Genomic DNA, 15,310 nt, shown 5'->3' on the forward strand with positions numbered 1-15,310 from the left:
TAAGTTAGTTTGGCAACTGCTGCTCTAGGTCTGGAACCTTAAGCAGAAGTCAGCCAACCAGGACCCTCACAGAGCTCTGTTTTCAAAAGAAAGACATAAAGGAGGGAAAACCAGCCAACCTCCAGGCTTTGTTCAGTCCTCAGCTGGCAAGCACTTTGCTGGCACCAGCACCAAGTTCCTGGATCAGCACTAATTCAGCCCCATCTCTACCTTGGAAGGAGCTGCCTGCAGGGTTGGGGGGGATGATTAATGGTCACAGGGGGAGCCCCAGAACAATGACAGAGGCAGCCTGAGGGAATTGGAGCATCCTGGAGGACTCTGCTTGTGTTCCTTTAGAAAATCCCATTGCTCATGAATAGGAAGGCAGCACTTTCTTTGTTTTTACAGTATATTCCCTGACCATCTCTACTGACGTCAGACATAATCTGTGCTTTGAGTTCCTGTAGCAGTGACTGGCCTCACCATCTAATCATCAGCTCACACTGTTTTTGTAGATTCTGATTGGGTAGGGATTTCAATCAGTCAGTAACATTTATTAAGCACCTACTATGTTCCAGCACCCTGCTAAGCATCAGGGATACAAAAAAGAGACAAAAGACAAAACCTGCCCTCAAGAAGCTCACACTTCAATGGGGGGACACAACAAGCAAACAAATATATACGAAGCAAGCTCTATACAGGATAAATAGTAAATAATCAACAGAAGGAAGGCACTGGAATTAGGAGAAGTTGGAGAAGGATTCCTGTAGGAAGTAGGATTATAGTTGAGACTTAAAGGAAGCCAGAGAGGTCAGTAGTTAGAATGGAGGAGGGAGGGCTTTCCAGGCTTGGGGAACAGTCAGGGAAAGTACCTGAAGCTGAGAGGTGGAGGTTCTTGTTCATGGGTCAGCCAGAAGCCAGCTGTAAGAAGACTGGAAAGAGGAGAGGGCTGGGTGATAAAGGGCTTTGGATGCCAAACAGAGCATTTTGTCTTTGATCCTGAAGGCAATAGAGAGCCACTGGAGCTTACTGAATGGAGGGGTAGGGTAGTGTGGTATGGGGGTAACATGGTGACAGTTGTGCTTTAGGAAGATCATGTTGGTGGCTGAATGGAAGATGGGTTGAATGGAGAGAGACTTGAGTTAGGCAGATGGTCCAGCAGCTGTTGCTATAGTCCAGGTGTGAGGAGATGAGGGGCCTGCTCCAAGGTAGCTCATAGTCAGAGCAAAGAAGGGGGTATTGGAGAGATGCTCAGAGGTGAAACCCACAAGACATACTCAGAGGTGAAACTGACAACAGATGAGGCAGCAGAGGTGAAATCTACCAGAAATGCTGAAGGAGTGAAACTGACAAAAGTGGATGAGAGAAGAAATTGACAAGAGAAGCTGCAGAGGTGAAATCAACAGACTTTTCACCATATTGGAGATGGACAGGGTTAGAGAGAGTGAGGAGTCCAGGATTAGGTTGGGAGCCTGAGGTACTGGAAGGAGGATGTTACACTCTGCCATAGAGAAGGGAACGTAGAAGGATAGCTTACATAGCTAGTAAATGTCTGAGACTGGATTTGAACTCAGGTCTTCCTGACTCCAGGTCCAGTGCTCTATTCACCTATGCCACCTAGCTGCCCTGCCACTTTTTGAAGTATCTTAAAAAACCCTCAGCTACTTTATTTTGCTTCTTTCTATTTGCTTCAGTAAATGCATTTAATTTCTATGTGAGTGAATAGTCCTTTTGGGGTCATGCTGAAGTTGGGAAAGAGGGATTAGGGTTCTTTGAGAGCCAACTGTAAGTTATGATGTGATTAGACTTAATAAATGTTTTGGTCTGTGTGGGGCCTTACTTTTGGTCAGTGACCTCCTTGAGGGAGTGGCCTGGTTGTGGAATCTCTAGGTCAAATAATATAGACTTTTAGCCACTTGATTTGCATAATTCCAAATTGCTTTCTGAAAGATTAGTTAAACTAATTCACAGCTTCACCAACAAAGTATTAGTATATTTGACTTTAATATCTAATCATACCTGAAGAGAATTTGTTTGGCCTCCACCCCTGGCTCTCAGGACTTTTTCCACCCAAGTGCCAGCATCCTCCTCACCTTGGAAGGTCATTTTACCCTTGGAAGTTCCCTCTGTCCTTGTGGCCCCTTCATCTGATTGGTTAGTGCTTTCCAGAACTTTCATTTCAAGGAAAGTTATCTTTATCTATATTGTATATACATACATATATAATGTACATATAAATAGAACATATACATATAAAATTATTGATATACATATGTTAAAAGTAATATGGGCAGCTAGGTGGCACAGTGGACAGAGTGCTGGGCCTGGAGTCAGGAAGACTCTTCTTTTTTGTTGTTGTTCAGTTGTTTCAGCTGTGTCCAATGCTTCATGATCCCATTTGGGGTTTTCTTAGCAGAGATACTGGAATGGTTTACCATTTCCTTTCCCAGGTAATCAGAGGTTAAGTGACTTGCCCATGGTCGCAAGGCTAGGAAGTATCTGAGACTAGATTTGAACTCAGGTCTTCTTGATTCCAGGCCCATTGCTCTATCCAGTGGCTCTAAGACTCATCTTCCTCAGTTCAAATCTGGCCTCAGACACTTACTGCCTCTGTGACCCTGAGCAAGTCACTTAACCCTGTTTGCCTCAGTTTCCTCATTTATAAAATGAGCTGGAAAAGGAAATGGCAAACCACTCTAGTATCTTTGCCAAGAAAACCCCCCAAACCCATAAAGAATCAGACACAACTGAAATGGTTGAACAACAATATAAAAATTAATACATATATACAAAATCAATATATAAAATTTATATGTATGTATTTATATCACATGTATCTATATTTACACATATGTATGTGTGTGTGAAATACATTTACTGAAGCAAATATTTTTCATGTATTATAGTAATATTCCCTCACAGGGGCATTTAGTAACTCCCTTATCCACGAGCATCTTCTGTTTCCAAAAGGCTGCTGTAATGATTTTGGTGTCCTAAGGGCCTTTCTCTCTGTCTCTGATCTGCTTGGGCTGTCTGCTCAGTAGTGGTCTCTCTGGGTCAAAGACTGTGGATGTTTCCTTCACTTTCTTAGCATCCTCCCAAGCTGCTTTTTCAAGTGGCTGGCTCTTTTCACAGGTTTACCAACAATGTATCAGTGCATCCTTCTTTTCACAGCCTGTCCAGCCTTTCCAGCCCTGTCTTTTGTCATCTTTGCCAATTTGCTGGGTGGAAATGGAATGAAAGGACATTTAGGAAGTGCCAAACACTGTGCAAAGCATTGTGGGGTACCCGTACGAAGGCAGGGGAGTTACTGCTTTCAGGGAGCTCACTCTCTCTTTCTGGTAACACCCAGACAGGGAGGCCCAGGAGTCCTTCAGGGACCTTAAGGTTGTTTTGTTTTGCATTTCTTTTCTTTGGGGATTCGGAACCATTTCTCCTGTAGTTGTAAGCAGTTTGGGTTTCTTCCTTGGATAGTGGTTCACGCATCCTCCTTCACGGCTTCCGGGGCTGTGCAGGGTGTGTGGAGGGAAGCGTGTTCTTACCTTCTTGGCTTTGCTGTCAACAGGGTTTTTCATGTGTACAATTCTCTGTCAAGTTTATTGCCCTGTTTTCCAACCCATTTTAACCTTTAGGCAAGTTTCTGGAAGCAGTCATCGAAGTAATCCTGGCTCTCCACAGCCAGACAGCCAGAGGCTCAAGGGCATTTCGAGTACAGGCCATTGGAAGCAGAATTTGTCAGATCATCAAGGCTTGCTCATGCTAATTAGACAGGGATCTGAAAATACCTTCTATTTCGAAAATATATAGCATTCATACCCCAGGAAATTGATTTTACATTTTGTCAAGACAGCACTGGTTTTAAGAAGAGAGCACCCTTTGAGGTCACTCATTGTGTGCTGACCACTGCATCCTTGAAAAGCAGGCCCGGCAGTCCTGTCTTTCAGAATGCAGAGTGAATGGCCCAGGGCTTCCTCTTCCAGTTGTCCTTTCCAGCTCCTCTCTTGTTCTGTCTTCTCCCAAGTGTGAGTGTCTGTCTTCTCCTTCCAGGCATGGGAGGACCAGAAGCAAGTGCCCAGAAAAACGCTGCTCGGCCTTTCATGGTCAGTTATCTGGGTACTTGGTCATTTATCTGGGCCATTGACTTCTACATTGTGAAATGGAAGCAGCTGCTTTGTTCCAGAATTTTCTTATGTAAGAGGCAATCGTCTTTTATGTAGTAAGAGGCTGGTGTCTGAGCAGACTTTTTAAGAGATTATAGAATCTTTTTGCTATGATAAATGTCCAAGCTTGACTAGCCTTTCCAGCCAATTTCCAGGAAAATGCTCCGACTTTGCCCAGCTTTCTGCTTTTTCTGGTGCTGATGGATGCTGCCTTGGTGGCCTCTCAGACTGATCCCCTCCCCCATTCCCACCTCTTGGGTCCCATCGGAGCCGTTGCCCTGGTCCTCTTGACTCCAGGGCTGGCCCCCTGCATCTTTGCCATGCTGCCCTTCATAGCTGGACATCCACTAAAAGGTTGGAGGAAGTCCTCCGGTTCTCAGCATCAAGGTGATCCTGCAGGGCGTCTCACTTGGGTCCCATGGCTGGTTTTAAACTTTTTTGAAATATATTTTATATATGCCAATAGAATTGGCTTCCTTTGGAATCCTGTATATTTTATTTGATGCAGGATTCTGAGAAGGGATCCCTGGATTCCCCAATCCCTCAGTGCCAAAGGGGTCCCTGATCTAGAGTCATGTTTGCTTTGCTGTGCTTCGTGCTGGGTGGCCCAGAGAGCACATGCTTCCTCTTCCTGCTCTGGTCTCACTCCCAGGAGTCTTGTGTGTTCCACAGTTCATGATTATCCTCGAGGGAATGCTGTCATTGCTCATTTGCTGTGGGTTGGAAGCGGGTGAGCTTGGCCATGTGTGCTTCTGCCTCCCATGGCCCTTAGAGGCAGGGAACACTGAGAGACAGTGATGAGGAAGAAGAGCTGAGTCTTGGGGCGGCTGGGGGCAGCCTTGATCGGCTTGTACAGCCGAGGCTCACTGGGGTGAGCCTAAGCTCCAAGAGTGTGTGGTTCAGATGAGCAACACAGATGTTCTAACAGAGGACACTTGTTATGTTGAGTTGTTTTCAGTTGTGTCTGACTCTTCGTGACCCTATTTGGGGTTTTCTTGGCAGATACTGGAGTGGTTTGCCATTTCCTTCTCCAGCTCATTTTACAGATGAGGAAACTGAGGCAAACAGGGTGAAGGGACTTGCCCAGGGTCACCCAGTTAGTAAGTGTCTGAGAACAGATTTGAACTCATGAAGATGAATCTTCCTGACTCTAGGTCCTGCACTCTGTGCCCCATGGTGCCACCTTAGACCATGAAGTTTGCCTTCCTCACAGCTTATGCTAGTAGTGAATCCATTTATGTTAGTGATATGCTAGTGATCCCTACAGCTTCCATGGGACCTGGAGGCTGGCCTCCCTCACTGTGCTGGGAGCCTCCAAACAGAGGCTCATCTCCCTGGGCTCCCATAGTCAGAAGGTCATCCAGGGCCACTGTCCAGTGGTCTTCATTTAGGTCCGGTGGGAAGCTTCCTTTGCCTTCACCCCTCATAGTCTCCTGCAGGACCTCACCCTTCTCCAGGCGGGCCCTTCTCCCTGCCCCATCCCCATGCCCCTCCCTTTGTTTTCTCTAAGGCCCACCCAGGATTTTTCCTTTTCTCGGATAATTGGCCACCAGTCTTAGTATCTTTTTATGTTGGGTGACTAGCACTGGCATATTGTGAAAGGTCACCTCCTCCTGTTGGGGGTGGGGCCAGTGGAGCCTGGGGGAGGGCTTGGGGCTCGAGGCCCCCCCCCCCAACCACAGGGTCATGTCTCTTGTCTGGGGGCACCTTGTTGGAGAAGTCTCCCCTCTGCAGGAATGCCAGTGGGTATATGTCACTAACCCTACTCAGTACTTCCTCTGCCAGGCGGTGAGGAGATAGAGGGCAGCTGTTCCTGGGGAGTGCCTAGTCTTAGGGGTGGGGCAGGGGATGGTTTGTACCCAGAGAAGCAAAGTCAACATAAAGAGCAAGAGACTGGGGAGGGCGGTGGCCTGGCCACTGACTCGAGAGCCCTCTGAGGGAGAGCAGGGACACCTGAGCAGGCTTTGAACAGACTCAGGTGCAAGGGAGTGGGAAGAGTGGGAGATCAGTCTGGAAGGGATGGAGCCAGGTGGCGAAGGGCCTGGAATCAGGTGAGCCAGAGCTGGCAGCAGGTTGTCCAGGAGGAACAGAGGCTGTGAGTGAACCCTGGGCACCTGGCCTGAAGGTGGCGCCCTGGCCAGGAACCCAGGCGATGCTGGGAGGGATGAAGGCAGAGAGAATGGGCTCCATGCTGGACCAGTTGGATCTGGGGGTGTCTCTAGGATCGTCAGCAGCAGAGGTGTGGCTGTGCGGCCACAAGTGTGGGGTTGGCGCCGGCTGGTAACAGCCAGTGGGGGAATGTCACAATGGCCAGCAGAGGCAGCGGGGAGGCAGGCACTGTTGGTGCTCCCTCTGGGCATATGCCCTTCCCTGTTGGGCCGGCTGGTATTTGGGTTTGGAAGGCAAACGCCTAGAAGATTGGGACTTTGGGATGCTGGTTGTGGGTCCACACCCACCTTGTGGCAGGAACCACTTCCAAAGGGAGATTGTCTGCTCTGGCTGTGGTCACCATCGTAGGAAATGCACTTGACATCAGCAGTTGTGAAAATGGATTCAATGGTAAACTTAGGGTAGTAAGGTATTAAAGTTAGTGTCTTTTTCTTTGGTTCAGCAGAGTGAAGCTTTCTGCATTTGGTTCTGAGCTGACTGACTGACCGAAGGAAGCCATCCAAAGGAGCAGCCCATCTCTCCTTCTGAGTCCCCTGTTCTGGCAAAGGGAGCCATCACTTTGGAACGGGGAAAAGCAATCTTCAAGGTAAGGCTGTTTAAAAAAAACAAACAGTGAAATCGCTTCTGTTCAGTTTAAGAAGTTTAAAACGAGGGCAGAGTTTCAGGAGACTTGGGTTCAGGTGCAGTCTTGACCCTCCTACCGGGAGGACCACTGTGCAAATCCCTACTATTCAGTTCCAGGGCTCCAAATGTATTTGGTTGCGTGTCAAATTGTCAGTGACTCACGAAATGAGTCTGTACGGTTCTAGGTTCGTTCATTAATGACACATGTCCACTTCTGCAGGTAGTCCTGAGGCCAGTTGACTTTAAGGCCCCCCAGAGGCCTGCAGATTCCAAAGGAAGTCGTGCATCCTCACGACAGTCCCTTTTCTATCCCATCTACCTGAACTTTGGCTGGTAAATGTCCATATTCCCTAACGTCAGCCAATCCGGAAGTGCTGGCTAGTTTTAAAGAACTGGGCTCAAAGCCCATGGAAATTTATTGTCTGGAACCTTAGGAAGCAGTTTGGAGAGTTTCTGTCCCCAGATTTTAACGTGTGCAGAGCTATAACACAAGCAGCTTTTTGGAGGCGCAGTTACAGGACGGTCTGGCTCCTCTTCTCCGCTCAGGAGTCTCACTTTCTTACTCTCTGTTAAAACTGGACTATACCAGGAAGGACAGAGGAAGTGAGGTTTCATTGGAACAGGCATGAGCTAGAGAGTTCACCCCTGCTAGACTCTTGGATGTCACGGGAAAGGTCAGCAGGCCGGGAGCCCCAGTCGATCCTTCGTCAGAGGAAAATGCCATCTCCCTCTCTTCAGGTTCAATGGCCTTCCCTTTGCCAGGAGATGAGCCAAGCTCTGAGTGGTCCTGACCCCTCTCCTTACACCGTCCTACAGTCTGGGGGAGGCACTGAGCCTCGTCAGTTCTTTGACACAACCTCTGTGTGTGCCCTGGGGGTCAAGTGAACTAATCAAGAATGATGCTTTGAATGACCCAGCCTCAGCTCTGGGGCCTGGGCATCTCGCACTAAGCCATCAGGAAGGAGCTGCTGCTCTTGTTAGTGGATTGGCTTTCTTCCCTGGGAGCTGATCTCCCTGGGGAGATCCCAGGGAAGCCTAGTCCTGGCTTGAGTCACTAACAGGGACTGCCTCACACTTTTATTTTCACTTAATAGTATTTTACTTTTTTCTAATTACACATGAAGTTCATTTTCAGCATTCATTTTTGTAAGATTTTGAGTTCCAAAGTTTTCTCCTTCCCTCCTCCCTCCACAAGACAGCAAGCAATCTGGTATCGGCTGTATATGTGCAATCATATTAAACACGTTTCCACGTTAGCCATGTTGTGAAAGAAGAATCAGAACGAAAGGGAAAAACCACAAGAAAGAAAAAACAAACAGTCACAAAAGAGCAAATAGTCTGCTTCCTTCTGCATTCAGACTCCATGGTTCTTCCTCTGGGTGTGGACAGCGTTTTCCATCAGGAGGCTTTTGGAATTGTCCTGGATCATTGTGTTGCTGGGAAGAGCGACCTATCAAGACCTATCAAGGTTGGTCATCATACAATGTTACTCTCACTGTGTACAGCGCTCACTCGGCATCTGTCCACACAAGTCTTGCCAGGTGTTTCTGAAGTGCGCCCGCTCAGCTTTTCTTATGGAACAGTAGTATTCCATCACAACCGTACAGCGCGCCTTGTTCGGACATTCTCCAATGGATGGCCTTCCCTCCATTTCCGATTCTGGGCTGCCACAGAAAGAGCTGCTATAAATATCTTTGTACGTGTGGGTCCTTCTTCCTTTTTTATGATCTCTTTGGGATACAGCCCTAGGAATCTGCCTCACCCTTAACAAAAAAGAGATTCACTTACCCATAGCCTGGACAGGCTGCTCAGCCAGGACCCATGCCTGGGCCAGGTGGGCCTGCTCCGCTGTGTGCCCCTCCCCCCCCAGTCTCCAGACAGAAATGTGTCAGCATCTTGGGTTGGGCCAGGTGGGCACAGGGACTTGCCCAACATTGGATCTGCTGCCGAGTCAGAGGGCACTGACTCCGTGTGGCCTGTTCTTCTCATACCCAATGACTGGGAAGCTCTGTCAGCAGCCTGAGGATTTACCCTCAGCTCCTCAAACCCGTCAAATCAGGGCAGGGGTGGCTTTTAGGAAAATGTAGCCCAGGCTGCATGGCTGAGACCCCAGTAGGCATGGCAGCTGGCACCCCAGGCCAGAAGAAAAGACAGAAGCTTAAATGATGGGCTTTGCTTTGTAATTCAAAAAGGCTGTAAAAACCAAGTGCAGTTCAGCTATTTTGGTACTTGACCCCACAGGAGCTGAGGTGATAAGAGAGACAGAGAGAGGGAGGAAGGGAAAAAGAGAGAGAGAGGGAGAAGGAGAGTAGAGGAGATGGGAGGGAAGGAGAGAGATAGACAGAGACAATGAGAGAGACAGAGAGGGAGGGAGGAGAGAGGCAGACACACACACACAGAGACAGCCAGAGAGAGAAGGAAGGAGGCAGAGAGAGGAGAAGGAAGAATAGAGAGACAGAGAGACACACACACAGAGACAGAGAGACAGAGACAGACAGAGAGAGGGAAGGAAGGAGGGAAAGAGAGAGGGGAGGGAGTGAGAGGAGAGGGAAGAATAGAGACAGAGAGAGAGAGACAGAGTAAGTAAGCAGCCAGAGAAAAGAAGACTCTAGGCCTAGCTACCCAAGCCTGGTGGTCTCCGTCTCCTGTCTAGGTCTCATCATCACCCAAACCTGTAGTTCTATAACCATCCAGCCCTATTCTCTCCTCTGGGCTCCGTCCTCCATCACAGCCGACCATTGGACATTTCTCCCGGATGTCAGACCTCTCGAATTTGTCTTGGGGCTTTACCCTGCCCAGTCAGGTGGCCGTGTGACCATCCTTGTAGTCCTGAGGTTTGCCATGAGCATCCTTGACTTTTCCCCACGCCTTGCTCCCCAGCCTTGTCCTCCCTTCCTCCATGGGGCTCCTGCCTCGTCCCCTTCTGGCCCGTCCAGGCCCTTGCTTCTTTTTCCCTGGGGCACCTCATAGGTGCTCCCGCCTCGAGTGTCCCCCGGCGCCCAACCGGCCATTCTAGAGTCTGCCTCTCACCTGGCAGCCCTCGCTCCCCAAGCTCCGTGGTCTCTGTCATCTCTGAGGATCAGATACTGACTTCTGTTTCCTCCTGTGTCTGAAGTTGACTCTTTGTGCCTCTTCAAAGGCCTCTTGTCCATCTGGCCTTTCCAGATCCCTGCCCCACCCTCAGAAAGGCCTTTAGAGTTACCTTGCATCAACTCTGCATCTGCTTCTCTGGCCCAGAAGCCACTGGTGGTTCACTGGAGACAGCTCTGGGCCTGGAGTCAGGAAGACTTGAGTTCAAATCCAGTCTTGGACACTAGCTGTGTAACCCTGAGCAAGTTACCTAACTCCTGAATGCCTCAGTTTCCTTAACTGTAAAAGGGAGATCATAATAGCTCCTGTCTTCCAGGGTCGTTGAGCGGATGCAATGAGACTATATTTGTAAAGCACTCGGTATAGAGCCTGACACACAGTAGGTGCATAATAAATGCTTATTCCCTTCCTTCCTTTCTTGCTCCCTCCCTCTTTCTGAGAGGCAGGGACTGTTGTTTCATTGTTGTCGTGTGTGCAGATCCTGGCACAGTCAGCGGCCACACCGTGTTCTGGTTCAGAGTCTTCTGCCTCCCTGGGGCTTTCTCGGCTTCCTCTCTCCTGTGGGGCTCCCCAAGCCTGCCTTAGGCACCTGCCCCTTCCTCCCTCCTTCTCTCCCTCCTTCCTTTTCTTCTTCCCTTCCCCTCCTCTCCCCCCCCTCCCCTTCTCTCCCTCCCGCTCTCTCTCTCTGTCTCTTCCCTTCTCTCTCTCTCTCTCTCCCTCTCTCTTCCTCTCTCCCCCCTTCTCTCTCCCTCCCTCCTTCTCTCTCCCCCTTCTCTCTCTCTCCCCTTCTCTCTCTCTCTCTCTCTCTCTCTCTCTCTCTCTCTCTCTCTCTCTCTCTCTCTCTCTCTCTCTCTCTCTCTCCCTCCCTCCCTCCCCTTCTCCTCTCCCCCAGTTTCCCTCCTTTTCCCCTCTCTCTTTGCCCGCTCTGTTTCTCTTTTCCTCTTCACTAGTATCTCCATTTCTACCTCTTTTCAGAGCCTCAGTGTCCCATCAATCCCTCAAATGCCGTGGCCCCAAGCCCATGTTTCTTCCCCATCCCTTTCTCCCTGTCCCGTCCCTTTGCACTTGCACTGCTTCCTGTCTGTGCCCCCCATATTCAGTTTCCCCTTTGGCTCTGTCCCTCCACTCACCTCCACTATATCTGTGGCTCCTCTCCCATATTATTCAATGTGGGTCCCCTCGTTAATTGCCTCCTGTCTGTCCCAGGTCTTCGGCCTAATCAGTCTATGACTGACGCCGTGACCAAAATAGCCCTGGTTATTTGCCTGCGTGCAAGACCCTCCTTTCAAGCCTTCGTGGAATTGCAGAATTTCAGCCTCTGAAAGAGCCCTTACCTGGTCCTAGTGGACTCTGGGAACTCAACGTGCCTCCTGAACACGTGACTGGCTGTCCCCTTCACCTGCCCTATGCTCTTACGCCTCCAGACCTTTGCATACTGTCCCCTGCTCCTGTGATGCCCTCCTTGTCCCACTGCAGCCTTGGCTGTCTTCTCAGAGCCCCAAACCTGAGCTTCATCCTTCCAGGCCCCTGTGTCCCTCTGTTCGGTGACTCTAATCAACCTCGGCTTCAGCTCCATTCAAGTGAGCAGTTGTGGGGCACCAGGTTAGGCGGAACCCGCCCTTTCAGGTTCTGTTCCGTATTGCAGCTCCCTGCTGGTAGTTTAGACTGGGAGCTCGCTGAGGGCAGGATAGCACATTGGCCCTGCACTAAGCTTGGGAATACCATAGGGGAGCAAAGACAGGCCTTGACCTTGAGGATTTTCCATTTTAATGTGTGGAGACATCACATGGTGGGGGGGGGCAGAAGACAGGGCAGTGGAGATGTGAAGGCCTCGTTTAGGACCAGGAGAGGGGAAGGGCCACCTGGCAGAGGCAGTTAGGTGGCACCACCATGCACAAAGCTCGGGCCAGGAGTCTGGAAGAGCCAAGTTCAAATCCAGCCTTGGACATTTCCTAGCCATGTGACCCTGGGTGGATCACTTCACCTGTCTGCTTTGGGATCCTGTCCTAGAAGATGGGGAGAATAAGGTTGTTGTGAGGATCCAGTGAGATTACAGTTGTAAAGCACCTAGCTCAGTGCCTAGCACATAGCAGGAGCTTAGTAAATGCTTATTTTCTCCCCCCCTCCCTGATTTTAGAGCCCAACTTTGCAGGGGCAGAATCCACATTTCCAGGGGTGGGGAAATGCTGATGCATGGTGGGCAGGCCGCAGGAAGTGGCGGGGATGACCCTTAGATAAAACTCGGTTTGTGGTTTCCATGGTTTGTGTGTGTGTTGTTGGCTTCCACTGTGGAGGGCGCTTCTTGTAACCTGCAGCGAGCGGTACCGTGACGTCCTTCACACAGTGTGAAGTCTCACCAGGTCACTCTCTGCTCCAGAAACATCAGTGGCTCCTCCTGCCTCCAAGCCCTCTGCTGAGCACTGATTCTGGCCTGGGCCCCAGGCTTGTTTCTGGTCATTCTTCTCCAGTCAATCTGCTCCCGCTTCCTCCAGCTCCGCTTACCATCCGTCCCCTCTCACACCGCCTTGTGCCCTTGCTGCTTGCTTATAGACCCAGATGGGGAACGATTCCTCATTCGCCAGCACTATTTCTCTCCTGAGATGGTCTGGCTCGTCACCCCGGGTGCATCTATTCTATCCTCCCAGTAGAGTGGGTGCTCCCTGAGGGCTGCACGGACCCAGGCCCATGGGCGTTCCCTCATTAGTCAGGTATGAGACTGAGCAGCCAGTCGTCTGGTCTCTGAGAGGGGGTAAAAAGTGGGGGACCCTGGTGGAGGGTTCTAAAGGAAGTGGGCTTGTCTGTCCATTCCATCGGTTTGTTCTCACAATGAGAATTCAGGGAGTGACATCGGGCTAAGGGTTTGCACTCGATTTAGAGGCCCTGTTTCCCTTTTCCCTGAGTCTTCAGTTCCAGGGAGAACAAACCCCAAGATTTCTGCTTTTCTGGGGGAATTCTTCAAAGTGGCCCTTCCTACCCAGAATGCCCAGAGGCACCTGCAAGAAGGGCGTCCAGCAGAGGGTCCTTGAGGGGAGGGGAGGTCCCCAGACCTGCCCTGTAGACTAGAATCAGTGTTGCTGGGATGGTCTTGGAGGTCGTGTGTCCCTCAGCATGCTCCGCAGTGATTTCAGGGGTTTCCTTAGGCCGTGGGGAGAGTTGGCTTTTTCTCATCATCGTTTTCTAGGTTCCATTTCCAGCTCTCCGCTCCTGTCTTGGCGGGCATTACTGAATCCAGGGGCCTTTTCTATTTTCACTTTCATTCCACGGGCTCTGCGGCCTTGGGAATCGCCTACTCTGTCCATGGCGGCTCTCAGCCTGGCGTCCTGCTCAGCCTCTTCCTGCACTCATCTTCCAGTGTCTGGCCTCTCTGGGCAGCTCCCAAATATCTTCCCAAACCGAGCCTGGTTCGGTTACCTCACTCTGGAAGCTTCGGGGACTTGTAAGGGGTTTCTCTGGCCAACCTACCTTTTCAGGCATTGCCTCCTCACCCGCCTTTGCCAGGTGAGTATGCTGCTCTTCACTGAGCCTCAGTATTTCAATGCCCTTAGAATGCCCTGCTCCTTACCTTTGCCTCTCAACAAGGCCAGGCCTTCTTCAGGCTCCAGCCCTATGCCACCTCCTACCCAAGGCCATCCAGGATCTCCTGCCCTGGGGGCCGGTGGGTCTCTGGGCTATTTGATTGATTGGGTACTGGGGTCCCGCCCAGGGATTTCGCCTCCTACTCCCAATGTTCTTTGGATGCCTGAGGAAGCTTGTGACAGATGGGTTACTACTGTCCCATTTTTCTTTGGTGGTGGCCCCACCAGACATTGTTAACATCCCACCTCCGCCTTGCCCTGTCCCGGGGGAGTGTGGTTTTATAGGAGCCACTCTGTGAGTGCTAAGCACTTTCCTCTCTTTGTTCTGGGCAGATTCAGAGTTGAGGGGGAGCGGGAATGTGGCCACATTTTAAGATTCACTTTGTGAATGCTCAACCAGGCATTAAGAGGAGCGCAGAGGGAAGGGCGCCCTACCCTGGGCTTACCCATGCAAGGCTTCCTCCTTGGAAGCATTCTCAGGTTCAAAGGTGTCTATAATAGGGACATTTTAAAGACAGTAACCCCCCCCCCCATTTCTTGCTACACCTTAGTCAACCAAAGGCCCCCTTTTGTGGCCAAACACTCCCACCTTGTGGCCAACATGGAGAGTTCAGTGCTCATCTTCTGGTTGTCAAGGCTGGTGTCCAAGTCACCTTCTTCCTGGAGGCGTTTGGGGGCATGTTTGGACACTGTTCTGTTTTGATTGGGGCAGCTAGGTCGCATAGGGCCTGGAGTCAGGAAGACCTGAGTTCAGGTCTGCTGTGTGACCCTGGGCAAGTTGCTAACCCTTTTGGCCTCAGTTTCCTCATCTGTAAAATGCGTTGGAGAAGGAAATGGCAAACCGCTGCAGTGTCTTTGCCCAGAAAACCCCAAATGGGGTCATAGAGAGTCAGACATGACTGAAATGACTGAGCAGCAGTCTACTTTGATGTCTGAGCGTCAGGTGTCTTTGGCTTCCTGCTGCACACCTCCTCCTGGACGCTCTCTGGGTATCGTTAATGTAATAAACGTTTGTTAAGCATCTACTGTGTGCCGGGCCCAGTGCTAAGCACCGAGGGTACAAAAAGAGGGAAAAGACAATTCCTGCCCTTGAGCAGCTTACAATCTGATGGCAAAGGACAGGCCAACAAATGCATGCAGAGCAAGCTGTATACAGGGTAAACAGGAACTAGTTAAGGAGGGAAGGGGCTGGAATCTAGAGGGTTTCCAGAAGGCTTCCTGTAGAGGGGCTTTTAGATGGGACTTGAAGGAACCAGGGAGGCCAGCAGGCAGAGATGACAGAGCCCTGGGGGACACCTGTGATTAGAGGATGTGACCCAACAAAGGAGACAGAGGAGTGGTCATAGAAGTAGGAGGAGAACCAGGACGGGGAGGAGTATTCTGAAAACCCAGAGGGACCAGAGTATGCGGCAGGAGAGTGACCCACAGTGTCCAAGGCTGCAGAGGGGTCAAGGAGAATGAGGACTGAGAAAAGGCCACTGGACTCAGCCACTAAGAGATCACCAGTCACTTTGGAGGGGGCAGTGTGGGTGGAAGAAAGAGGTCAGAAGCCAGACTGTAAGAGTTAGGAAGAGAGTGAGAGGAGAGAAAGCGGAAGCAGCTGGTATAAACGGGCTTTTGGAGGAGTTTAGCCACAAAGGGCTAAAGAGACACAGGGTGATAGCAGGGATGGGAAGGGTAAAATGAGTGCTTTTTTCAGGGTAGAGGAGACAT

At 50.4% G+C, this 15,310-nt stretch overlaps 1 protein-coding gene across 3 annotated transcripts in view; it reads left to right on the plus strand.

The window, feature by feature from the left end:
- ADARB1 (adenosine deaminase RNA specific B1) overlaps positions 1–15,310 on the plus strand; it is a 183,349-nt gene that overhangs the window by 53,830 nt on the left and 114,209 nt on the right. For 2 of the 3 annotated variants that reach the window (XM_020973319.2, XM_020973320.2), the window contains exon 2: positions 6,751–6,894. The gene's annotated coding sequence lies outside the window, so the exon portion shown is untranslated. The remainder of the gene's footprint in view (positions 1–6,750; positions 6,895–15,310) is intronic. The other variant, XM_020973322.2, reaches the window with a different exon arrangement.

Source organism: Phascolarctos cinereus, unplaced genomic scaffold (genome assembly GCF_003287225.1).
Source record: "Phascolarctos cinereus isolate Bilbo 61053 unplaced genomic scaffold, phaCin_HiC Scaffold_5;HRSCAF=322, whole genome shotgun sequence".
Taxonomy (NCBI): domain Eukaryota; kingdom Metazoa; phylum Chordata; class Mammalia; order Diprotodontia; family Phascolarctidae; genus Phascolarctos; species Phascolarctos cinereus.